General features: G+C 40.4%; 2 protein-coding genes across 7 annotated transcripts in view; one reads left to right on the top strand and one right to left on the bottom strand.

Moving 5' to 3' along the window:
- The window catches only part of tada2b (transcriptional adaptor 2B), a 106,683-nt gene extending 102,097 nt beyond the window's left edge, over positions 1 to 4,586 (top strand). The window contains exon 3 of the transcript XR_007814561.1: positions 4,575 to 4,586. The gene's annotated coding sequence lies outside the window, so the exon portion shown is untranslated. The remainder of the gene's footprint in view (positions 1 to 4,574) is intronic.
- sorcs2 (sortilin-related VPS10 domain containing receptor 2) overlaps positions 1 to 12,827 on the bottom strand; it is a 286,509-nt gene that overhangs the window by 64,382 nt on the left and 209,300 nt on the right. The gene's annotated exons all lie outside the window — the stretch shown is intronic.

Below are 12,827 nucleotides of genomic sequence, written 5' to 3'. Positions count from 1 at the left end.
TGTGTACTGCAGGTTTTTACCTTGTGATATGAAAAAAGGAAAATCAGCCTGAAACAGCCTTACTTATGAATACTTCTGAATTAGTCAGTGATGCTTCTAACACACTGTCAGTGCCACTGCACAGCAAAAGACAAAAAAAACTCTGCCGACCGTTTCGAAGGGGTTGTAGCTACTTGTTGAGGACACATGCAAATATTATTTTGGGCTGTATCACTGGAAATGTAGACTTCAGTATTTTTGGAGCTTGACTTAAGACTAAAAGTTGGAAAATCTCTGCCTCTGTTGTCTCAATTTTGACCATTCTCTATTTGATCTGCCTCCCTTTAATCTGTCTCCCAGTGCCCCGACTTTATGGAAGTGCAATACCAAGTCACTGAAGAACCCCTCTGAGCTATTTCATTTATAATTGGATTTTACAGTATAGTACTGAGACTGTAGTTGAAAGCATTTTCAATTGATTTAAAAACTAAAAACCTAAAGATTTTACAGTGTACTCTCTGCTCCGATGAAAGAGGTTTTCTTGCATGCTCTCAGGTTTTGTTTTTGAGCTGTGACCATCTCAACCGTAGAGTGATGTTCTCTTTTCAATGGTTTTAGAGGCATGAGGATGGAAAGAAGCAACAGCATTTGGCAAGAGAGCAAAGATTGGAGGAAAGTCAAAACAAATGGTTTAAACATAATTTGTGTGGCAGCATTATTTTTCTTCCTCTTCTTTTTGACTTGTTAAACATCTTGCAACCCTTCAGATTTATAAATTGCTCATTAAGATAATTAAAAACATGGTGAAAAATGGAGCTGACAGGTTTGTAAGAGGACACAAGAAATGCACTGACTCCGTCAGTAATGCACTCTCAGTCTCCTGACGCAGTAACGTGACTTGCCAACAAGTGGCACTCTTGTCAAACTGTAAGCATGCCTACACATCTCCATACTAAAGTTGAGACTGAGCACCAACTCAAAGATAAGACCGTGAACTTTTTTTGAGAAACAACAAAAAAGAGGAGTGGGGGAGGGCAGACAGACACTACAATTCCTCTCCTGTAGCACAAGATATGATCCTCCACAATCAAAGGACTTTGATACATTCTTCCCCCGTAACGATTTCCTCCGAGTAATAACTCAAGCTTTGGGAAGCACAGTGCTGCTATTGTGCGCGGCAGATAAAAGCAGGCTCCAAACTTCCTGTGTCTGCTCTGGAGACTGTAGGGGTGTGATACATTAAGGACACTTATAGATACAAAACTCAGCTCGTTTCAATCTGCAAAAGACTTAAACACCAACGTGGCTTTCCAGAGCTCCTGCTGCATCCGTGTGCCGTTTGATAATCTTTTGATCACAGTCAGTCTGACAGAGGGAGCTGATCGCTGAAGACACATAAGTCCTGCTGTGTTGACACACATCAGAAGGTATCATCCACATAATCTATTATAAAACAACACAATCTACCTAAGCAGCTTAGAATAGCTTATGGAGAAGTGCTAGCGTGCAGTTGGAGCATGAACAGCATGGAGGTCTACAGGCCAGAGGAGGATAAGAATACTGGTGTACATTATCTCTGTATTGCATGTTACAACTTTGAACAGTTGAAGGGCTTTAATGCTGTTGGTGATGAAAGCTCTTCAGGTCTTGAGAATGGAGAAAGCTTGTACAAGATACACACATGCACAAATGCAGCAGTATCTCAACCACACCTTGGAGAGCATGAAATATGTACGTACATGTGCACACAGCTGATATACTGTAGGTGCATAAGGTGTGCTTATTGAGCTGGTGATGCCTCAACATTAAACATCCTGTTTAAAAGGTTCTTAAAGGGCCACTCCACAAAATTAGCAGATGAAATTCAGTTTACTCGCCGCCATGAGGAGTACTGATGATACTACTGTACTGACGATGTCATCAGGAATATCTCAAATTGGGACTGGAAGCTTCCTGTTGTAATATTTTTAACAGGAAGCCTGAATTACAAACTGGCGTAACCCATTGTTTTGGGAGTGATGAGGAATGATGAGGGAAGATGCAGCACTTACAAGCCACAAGGTAATTACCTCACAAATAGTCATACAATAAACTATTCAGATTTGTTTTCTGATTCATATCAGTATGGTCTATTAACAAAATGTTCCATGGTCTGGTATCAGCCCATGACCCAGGTGTTAGGATCTCTGTTTACAACCAGTCTGAATGAATGACTACTAGTGTTTCTTGACTAGTGTTCATTGGATGGTCTTCTGGTGATGATTCCATGTTCCCAGATCTCCACAATGAGTTTGTGACTGCAATGTTATTATAACTGACTGAGAGGAAAACTATAAAAATAAGGCCCAAGTTGTAATAAATCAGAATTATCCTTTCTCATTGACACTTGGGTCTACACACATAAACAGACACATACGCATGCATACCGATAGCTGCTTACAGCGAGCAGCTCCCAGCACAATTGCTTTCCACTCAATTACATATGTAAATTGCTTGGGTTCTGGTTTCCACTGGGAGAAAGGGCCCTGTGAGGCAGCAGCTCATTGAGCTGCAGCCTGTTGAGAATTAAGACCTGGGAGAGCAGAGCAGCATGGGAGATACAGGACACCACCAGACAGCATAAGAGGCTTGATGACGGGATGCTAAGTTGTTATGTCCTGCGTAGGACTGAGTATCGAACTGCAATACTTTGTGGTACCAATTGGTATGTCCATAGCATCAAATACTGATAACTCAAGAAATCAAAATGGCACTAAACATGTCATCAGATTTGATCAGATAGTTCTTGATTAAATTGCAATCTTGACAGTTTAGTCTTGTGCACCCAATTCTCCCAACTTCAATGTTTCCTTGATGAACGATAGTCTTTTCAAGGTGTGAATAATGTGGCGTGTTTCACGCTGCTGTTCTGTATAAAGGACACAGAGGTGGAATGGAGAGGCCTTATCGCCCCACCTTTAAGCTGGCAGTGGAGGGAGTTACAGAGCCGAACCATCATCTGTATATAAGGGAAAGCTGGCATGACAGAACAGATGCCAACGGACACAGAGGCTGCTGTATTACACATCATGCCTTAGATTCCGTGTTGCCAGCACGATGTATAAAATCACTCACCACATCCGCCAATATTGTATATACTCTGTGTAAAAGGGGGTAGATAATGATTAGACTGCTTTAGTGATAATGGATGGACGGACTAGCTCTGGAACAAGCGATTAAGTGACCTTGGGTTGAGATTGTTTTCTCAACCTATTTTTTCTGAGGTCAGGAATGAACATCCAAGTTCCACCTCTGTTAAGACTGAGCATGCAATTACATTTTGTACTGACAGAAATGGAGGAGGAGAAGGGATTTCTTTATGATATTTGGCCTTATATGTTTGTACAACTTTCTTATTTAAAGTCTTTGACTGTGGAAAGATAATTCCACTTGTTTACAATGCAGTCTCACTTTTGTCAATATCTTCTATCAAGTCAGACTGAGGCTGGTATCAACAAAATGTCACTGGATTAAGTTAATCCTTCAAACAAGTTGATTCACAATGGAAACAGCAGAAATTAACACCACTCGCTGTTTTATTTTTCCTCACTTGTTAAATGAAATCAAGATTTAAAGACTGCACTCAGGACTCTGTGCTGCTCCTCACCACCACCTCTGCCCATCCTCACACCTCTCTGAAGATGAGGTGAGAAATGATACACATTTGGCTGGAACAGAGAATCAGAGAGGCAAACACGGGTGACACGTCCTGCGAGGTGTCGGACACACGGAGGTGAGAGGTCTGAGAGCAATTTCGCCCACCTTGGCTACAGTGCAAATGCATTAGCTGGAGGTGTCCTCCTGCATTATACATATTAGCTTCGTCTCCAGCTGCTGCATTTGTACTACAGTGGAGGTGACTGGCAAACATGCTGGGCTCTGACAAAATCCTACATGTTGGCTTGACTTCAGAGGAAGACACTGATACACACACACACACACACACACACACACACACACACACACACACACACACACACACTACAAAGAGGGTTAGCTTTTACACATGACCCCAAGACAAAACACTGATTAAACATTTTGTCTGTTTTTGTGAACAAACACACACATGTAGACACACACTGTTCTCATTTTTTGAAGTTTCAGAATAACTATTCATTTTATTATTTAAATTTTTTTTCTGATTGTTCTACATGACTTTTTTAAATTTCAGAACTTCTTGTGTAAACCATAGCCATAACTAACGTTTGTAGCTTTTTGTGTTACTGAATGTCCATAAAATGTGTTTGATCTAAATTAAATAGCATTAAAGGGAAACACTTAAGACAGAGCCAGTGTGTGTGGTAATTCTAAGACTGACAGCAAGAATAGATACAATGAAGAATGGTGCATGTGTGTGTGTGTGTGTGTGTGTGTGTGGTTCTGCCTGTCCCAGATTCAGCCCTGTTATCAGTTAGCTACTCCCTCCATTTAAAGCCTCCCAAAGCACAGAGATTGCGACTGACAAGGACTTGGATACGCTCTCCTCTCTGTATCTTTCCTTCCTCCATCCACTTCTCTACAGGAACTCCTCCAGCCAGCTGCCAAGTACATTTCAGATTAACTTTTTTATTGTATTTTTTAATCTGCCTAAAATCAGATGCAAATTAGGTGTGTTCTGGGTAACAGGGCCAAAACAACCACATAGGTATCCTGATCAGATGAATGAGAGACAAGTATTCTGCTGTACAAAGGCCATGTGTAGAGAAACAATGAAGCATATAAAGTATGTCTAGCTAGCCAAAAGGTATAACAGATGGATGTAATACTGTAGTTTTATGCATTTTTAGGCAGATTATTTTACCCCCAAAAGTCATTCTCTCAGGCCTTGCATAAACCTGAAAAATGCAGATACTGCAGATACAATTCTGAAGGGAAATTGCCCTAAACACATTATCAAGAAGCCAAATGTGCTTTTTCAGCTTTCTCGTATGTTTAATCTGAATTAATTCATCATTGAGTTTAACACATTCATTCTTGAATTCTTGAGACACAAAAAACAAAATTGTATCTTGAGATCACTTTCAGCTGTTCTGTACTTATTGCATGTGATAATATGTGAGAACAAGATCATAAAAAGCTCTGCTGTCATCTCATGACCCATACCTCATGAGACACCTTTACAAGACAGACATGATTAAACAAAGATCACAAAGTTTACAGTGTATATGGTGTTTCTATTGCTCCCAGAGCAGACACTGGACAAGTCCAACTTTCTACAAAGCACCGACCCACTTCAACATGAAGAGGCAGTATACCACCTCAAATCTGAGCACAGACCTTAAATATTCTTTCATCTTGCCTGTTGTCATCCATATCAATATCGATTAGCTTTACTCATGTGGAGCATGACCCCAAGTGTCTCTCACCCAACAGATGTTCTCATTAATGGCTCCTAACTGATCTATAAATCATTAGCAAATTATTTATTCATAAAGCCATTTGTTACCACTTATTAACCCTTTGTGAATGATGTCTATTTGAAAGTGGTATCATAACAGGAAACCAGTGTCTGCTCCACCAACAAGAACCCTTTTCCATTTTAATACCCTTTTACTTTCCTCTTTACTGTCTCCCCTCCTTGATCTATTCCTCCACATCTTTGTGTTTTCTCTGCCTGCCTGATGTTCTGTTTGTCTAAGCTGTCTCCTGCCTTTCTCCGTCGCTCTCCCTCTCACTGATGGATCTCTCCATCTTCATTGCTCTTCCAATATCTCCTCCTGCTCTCTCCCAGTCTCTCTCTCTCTCTCTCTCTAGCTGTCGATGATAGACGGCAGGTCTGAGCTCTCCATTAGAGGATGGAGACAATGATCAAACCTTGGGAAAGCTCTCTCTCTCCTTTTTTAATTACATTCCTCTGTCAAATAAAGAAGAGGAGATGAGAGTGAGAGGGAGGAGAGGAAGAGAGGAACCTCTGAGCAATTACTCTACACTTAATTACATGAAGGTAAAAAAAAAAAAGAAAGAAAGAAACCCTGTACCTTCCTGCCTGAAGCTGAGAGTGGTGTGTGTGTGTGTGTGAGAGAGAGAGAAATAGCTTCACTATGTAGATCTACACCTGAAAGACTTTCCTCTCTTTCTGATGGCTGCCATTCAAGTGTCAACTGCTCACCCACACATACAGACACACACACACACACACACACTGTCATACTTTCTCTGGCATTAGCAGCATTCATCTCCATGACAACTCTGTTCTGGCATGGGGAAACAATATTATAATGCCAGAGTAATAACAAAGTCCTCCTTCCTTATAACACCTCTGGTAATAAACAAGTGTTCTGAACTGGAATTGAGAGTCCGCATTATATGAAACATCTGACTTCAAATGGAATTAACTATTTCATTAATACAGACTCAAAAGGTCTCCTGTTAGTGTAACTCAAACGAATAGAGGAACCCAATCCAAATTCAGATTTAGTATAAAATGACTGGTAATAATCAGTGATATTATAGTCAATAAAAAGATATGTGAAGTTAATTACATGTCGTTACATGTCTATTCTTAGGTATTCGTGGATCCACCCAGCTCCTCGTAACCAATACCTGGGAAGCGAAATGATTGATATTCACTCTAATCCAGTCACTCCCTTTGTATTACAGTTAGACTTGGGTCTGTGTTTCTATTACTCAAGTGGATTCCAAGTGGAATCTGTTAGTTATTGTGGTGGTTGTGGTGTGTCACAGTCATCACCGGAGAAAAAAATGTTTTTGCACAAGAAAAATGAGATAGACTGCTACATGTCCTTCAGTCACTGCCACTCATTCATTGGTGGAGCACCATGCTGCAGCCGGAGTTGGTCTGTTTGGATCAATGCCATTTTGGAACAGGTCCACAAGCCAGGTTATACAAGAATAGAAATGGTTTGTATGATACTTCAGAGGTTTGACAACTTGGACTGAAAAGCCACAGTAGAGAGGGGGAGTCACACATCTTGCTCTGGAAACACATTTTAGCCATTTGCATCCATATTCTTATTTCAGTTAGTCATGAACGCAGAAAATGTTCAGCACTGATGTTTTTCATCTTAGTTCTGATCTTGTCATTCACCACAAGGATACACCAAGCTGGGAACTGGAGAGTGACAATAATTCCCATTACTTTATGTTCATGTTTATTGGCAGACACTGTGGTCTAAAGCAATTTCTTCTCCCAAGCATACACAGACTTATCCACTATGCAGCTATGTAAGGTGCTGGCCTGCCAACTGGAAGCCATTTGGGATTTAGTGTCTTGGTTGAGGACACTTTGATATGTGGACAGAAGGAAGAGCCTTACCATCTGAGCTACAGCAACCCCTGGATGGGGCTCTAAAAATCAGAATCAGAATCTCTTTATCTTCACTATCACATGTACAATGAAATTAAAAGTGCCATCCCATCAATGCATCATTCCTAAAACAGAATATAAATAAGTAAAATAGAAACAATAAATAAATAAAAAGCACAAACACACACACACACACACCATCCATTCTGTTCTTATTGCACAGTTCTTATTGCACCTCAGGTTATGTTTCTGGCTGCATTGAGTGTGGTTAATGCTGTTGGTAAAATCTAATGTACCAGCTAATGTACCACACACGTATACAGTACGTTAGGATGCTCTCTATGGAGCACTGATAAAAGGACACCAGTCTCTGGGTGATATTATTTCTCCGGAGCACCCTCAGGAAGTGCAGTCTCTGCTTGGCCTTTTTCAGCAGCTCAGAGGTGTTCATGCTCCAGGTCAGGTCCTCCTCAATGTGGACTCCCAGGAAGCGAACTGATGATCAGTGGTGGAATGTCAGTTTTCTTCTTCCTGTCTATTATAAGCTCCTTGGTCTTTGAAGGGTTGAGGAGCATGTTACTCTCTCTGCACCACGCTGTCAGGTGCTCCACCTCCTCCCTCCCCAGAGATGAGCCCCACCACTGTGGTGTCCTCAGCAAACTTGACAATCGTGTTGCTGTGGGCGGGGGTGCAGTCCTATGCGTACAAGGGTGTGGAGCAGGGGGCTCAGCCCTGTGGGGAGCCAGTACTAAGGCTGAGGGCCATAGATGTATGATGGCCCACTCTAACCCTCTGGCTGCGACTAGACAGGAAGCTGTTCTGACAGGAATAATGCTATTTGAATGCTATATGAATAGCAGCAGCAGCAGCATTAGTGGCAAGTGATGTAGCAGTGGAGCGTACATGTGGTTTTCAGATGAGCAGTGGAGCAGCAGGCATGGCAGGAGCACGCCTATACACAGAGCATCAGTGGACCGTTCAATGCCTGCTGATCTCACGTACGGACAAGACCACAACAAGGCTAAACCACTGATAAGGAGCTGGGCATAGAAGAATATAATGTATACATGTACCATTTGGAACCAGACTTGGAGTGGGCACAGGCAGTTATTTGCAGTCTACAGACAGTGGAACTGGTAAAAGAAACCCTGGCCCAGACTATCCCTTGGTATGAGAAATAAATTGATTCCATCTGATGGAGCTGAATCCTTATGAACTGGATATACAGTCAGTTTTTAACCTCACTGAGTGGAATGAATACCAAATTCTAACAAAACCAGATGAAGAAGCACAGTATTTGCATATTTTAAAATCTGGTATTTTGCAAGCAAAGTAACAGCCGCAGCAGAATATATTAATTATTTGGAATACTTTAAGAAGATATTGTTTGATGCCTTTCAACCATCAAGTCATTCAGCTGTTCTTATTTTTTTCTTTGTTTTCCTACAGGAAAACTGGGTCACTGTATGGACATGAGCTGAAAGAAAAATCTGCTAATATTTCTGTTTTATTGTTTATGAAGCATGGATTACTTTCTTTCAAAGAATAATACCACTGTGATTTGGAGTTTTTCATTTTCCATCCATCCAGACTTTTGTGACTCATTTTACTTGCTTGTAATAATTTAAAAATGACACATAATACGACATGTTTCAATTACCTTTGCCTGTTATCTTGGGCTAATTTATACAATCCATAGTGCAAATTTTAATAACTACTTCATCCTGCCCAAGGTCACGTGGGGTTCAGCCTATCCCAGCATGCTTTAGGCAAGAGGTGGGGTGCACCCTGGAAAGGTTGTCTGTCTATCACTAAGGCTTACACACAGGCTCAGCCATGCATTGGATTCGACCTTCTTGCTGTGCAGTCACATTGCTAAACCACTCTCCGGGATCATTCACCCCTGTTTAATTCCAAAGGCACTGAAAACAACTCCACAAACTCATCAGCAAAAGTAATACTGCAACAAGAAATAATTCCACTCCCTATTTTTCATTACTGCAATCATTCAGGAACACTGCGAGAGCTGAGATAAGATTGAAAGAGGGAATCTCATTTCCAATTTCTGCCTGTGTTTCATCTCCAAAATTAAAACTTTAAAGTCCTTTGTGGTTATCTTTGTAGGACATGTGTTATGTCAATCATGGTTGACTCGAGCTGACAGACATATCGAAACACTTCCACCAGGTTTAGTTCATAAAATTGCTTTACATTTTTACCTTCTGTACTGAGAAACTCCATAATAATATACAAGATATTAAAATGAAAATAATAACTTAAAACAACTAAGACAAGAGAAATATGAAGATATCCCAAAAATGTGACAAAAGCTGGGATTGCTTTAAAAGGTGTTTGACCGTTCTACCTGTGACAATCACAGGTAATCAGTCACTGACAACTCTATTAATAAATCTCAGCACTGGTCTTCTCAGTACACATGAAAAACAACCTCGATGTGAAACTTACTGAAGAAATCAAAACAAAACAAAGGACATGTCGAAACTTGAAATTCCAAGGAGCATTCGGTGCAAACATGGGAGCGGTAGCAGTGGGGTGTGTGAGCGTGTGTGTGTATGTGAGAGAGAGAGAGAGAGAGAGAGAGAGAGAGAGAGAGAGAGAGAGAGAGAGAGAGGCAGTGCCAGTTTGGACTTTAGCTGACATTAATCCAGGCCAATTTGTCAGTGGCTGCACCGCTGAGGTTAATAAGCTAACCATCACAACCTGCCACTACCACACACTCTTAAGAGTGCATCCAAAGAGAGAGAGAGAGAGAGAGAGAGAGTGAACTGCTTTGACCTTGCAGCAGCAGCAGCAAACACCCACCTCACCGAGAGGGGAGCAGGACTACTGTGGGAAGTGACTGGCAGAAAGTAGAAGAACAGGAAAGGCAAACAGACGAGGGCAGACATGATCAAGACAAGACAGAAATAGTCAAAGAGCTGAGAGATGGTGGAAAAATAACAAAGAAAGAACGAACTGTTGGAGGGAGGACCATGCTGCTCTGTGTTGCTCAATTTTGGAGCATTATTAAAGATACCAACAAATTAGCACTTTGTATCATATTATAATATATAAATAATAAAATATATGTATATTAGTTTTCATATAAAATTACAATAAAAAATATAACAAAATAAAAACATAAAGAAAAAACAAAATGTAAAAATTATACTGATACATATAAATTGAGCATATGTTAAAATTATTATTAAAGCTGATTACAATAAATAAATAGATTACACAAACTGATTCCTCTGGCCACACTGGGGGCTGTGGGACAAGCTGAAGTCAGTCAGGTGATAATTTTTTGTGGGTGGGTCACTACAGGTGACACCTTTCACATCACACATAGTCCTGTTGTCCATTGTTTATATTAGAAAAACAGATCATTGCAGCTTTAAACATGCTTGTGGCTGTAGGAATACTGTATTGGATTAATGTGAGTGAAATAAAAAAGGATACAGAGACAAATGAAGAGAAATCGAGGCACAAAGACAGAGAGACAGAAGACAGACAAAGAGTGAAATGGCAGCTCACAGCTGACGGACCTCCATGCAGCCCCTGACTGACACAATTAAAAACATAACGCTGCCAAGACCCTCTCATGCAACACACACTGGTCTGCCAGCCCTGCCCTGTCAGCTCCGCCTGGCAAAATTCAATTACCACTTATCACCAGTGACAGGGAGCATCGCTCTGACTGGCATACATATCCCTGCTGCTGGACACACACACACACACACACACACACACACACACAGTGAGCCAGCCAGATGAAAGCAGGGCTAGACGCACATATGCAGTAAATCCTAACACATCTCAGTGTATGCTGTAGTAATGCAGTCAAGACAGCATTACAGGAAGTCACTCAACCTGTGGCTTTGACTTATTACAACAACAAACAGCTTGTTTTTGTGTGTGTTTTCCAAAATGCCCCAGACAACCTTTGCAAACCATGATCTTTCCCCATACCTAAGTCATGTTTGTGCCTGCACCTAACCACACCTGAACTACAGCACTGTCACAACATAAAGCAGATTTATCTTGTGATCATGTTGAGTGATTTGGAACAGTTTTTGAAGAGCATACACAAATGAAGTAATCAGAAAACACTTCTATTTTTTGCTCTGGAGGCAGTTACATACAATATATTTTGATGTTGGAGAACTTGATGAAAGGGGCTGTATTCAAGGTAAATTACGTTACGGCTCTTTGGGCATCCAAAGGAATCCTTTGTGACTTAGCTCAAGAGCTCATTTTAAGTTTATGATTTGATTAGATATGTTTTAACATAGAATAGTTAAATTTTCCACATCCAGTTTTTCCTGGCCTTTAATTGCAGTGACAACAAAACATATAACTCTTATTTTATTGTCCCTGTTTCAGCAATGGACACTTTCCTCCACAGAAAAGGGCACTAAGCAACACAAAGAAATGAAATATTAAAACAGTAAATATGCAAATATCCCCTGCTGAGGAGAATGGTTCCCTGAATTATCCATCCATTTGCATTGTATTTCCATTATCATTTATCACTCATTGCATCATTACTCTCATACATACAGAAGCCCTGAAAGGCTGAAAGGCAAGTGAGATTTTTTTTTTTCATTTATGAAAAACTGAAATTTGATATAATTTCCACTGCCCTGTGAGACAAATGAAAATGATAAATAATAATAAAATCACTTGCTTTTCACTGCTTGAATTTTTATTTAAAAATGATCTGGCAAAATAAAATAAAATCCACTTGCTTTCAGGCTTCGTACACCTTATGATGATTTTTTTTTTTTAAGTTAACAGATTTCCTTACACAAAGTTGGCTGCTAAAAGAAGCCATAGGTAGATGTATGCATTTTTATTGCAAATTCATGGTTTTACTACTACTCATAAGTTGCAGTGGCCTGCTACACTGAGGGTTTTCTGAGCCTGCAGTTAGTAATTTTACAGAAACCTTAGCTATATCTTAGCTACTTGAGATACTAATTGCTCTTTTCCATTGCAAGGTCAATTATGTGCACTATAGAGAGCTCTCAGGATGTAATGACCACAGCTCTCAATAACTGAAGTGCATTTGTGGTCACCTGATGTGTTTTAACAAGGTTGAAAGTACACAACATGCTCCAAGCTTCAAATTCAATCACTGCTGAACCTGCGAGTTAGCAAAATGGACCTGAAATGGGCTCAAACAAAAACACGAGGGTGGATAATGATCTTAATTGCTGCGGAGAGGTTTGATACTGTCTGCGTGGGAACAAAAACCATTAGCTCAATCATTTCACAACAGTGTTGCAGGGCACTTGCGTGGTGGAGATAATTGATTTGAACAGATATAGAGTATTTAATTGGCTCGCTGACAGTGTTTTGGGAAATTTGACAAGAAGTGGGTTTTTTAATAAGGAAAAAAAAGGAGATTTCTCAGCAGTATGAGGGGTTTGTGTTTGATGTGAATCTATTTTTTCTCTGCTGTAGGCAGTTGAAGTACGACTGGAGTTGTGGATTATGGAGTGGCGGTTGACAAGTCATATGCTCACATTATCATTTT

The sequence above is a fragment of the Lates calcarifer genome, linkage group LG14 (genome assembly GCF_001640805.2).
Source record: "Lates calcarifer isolate ASB-BC8 linkage group LG14, TLL_Latcal_v3, whole genome shotgun sequence".
Lineage (NCBI taxonomy): Eukaryota > Metazoa > Chordata > Actinopteri > Centropomidae > Lates > Lates calcarifer.
This window is presented reverse-complemented; position numbering and strand designations above follow the sequence as displayed.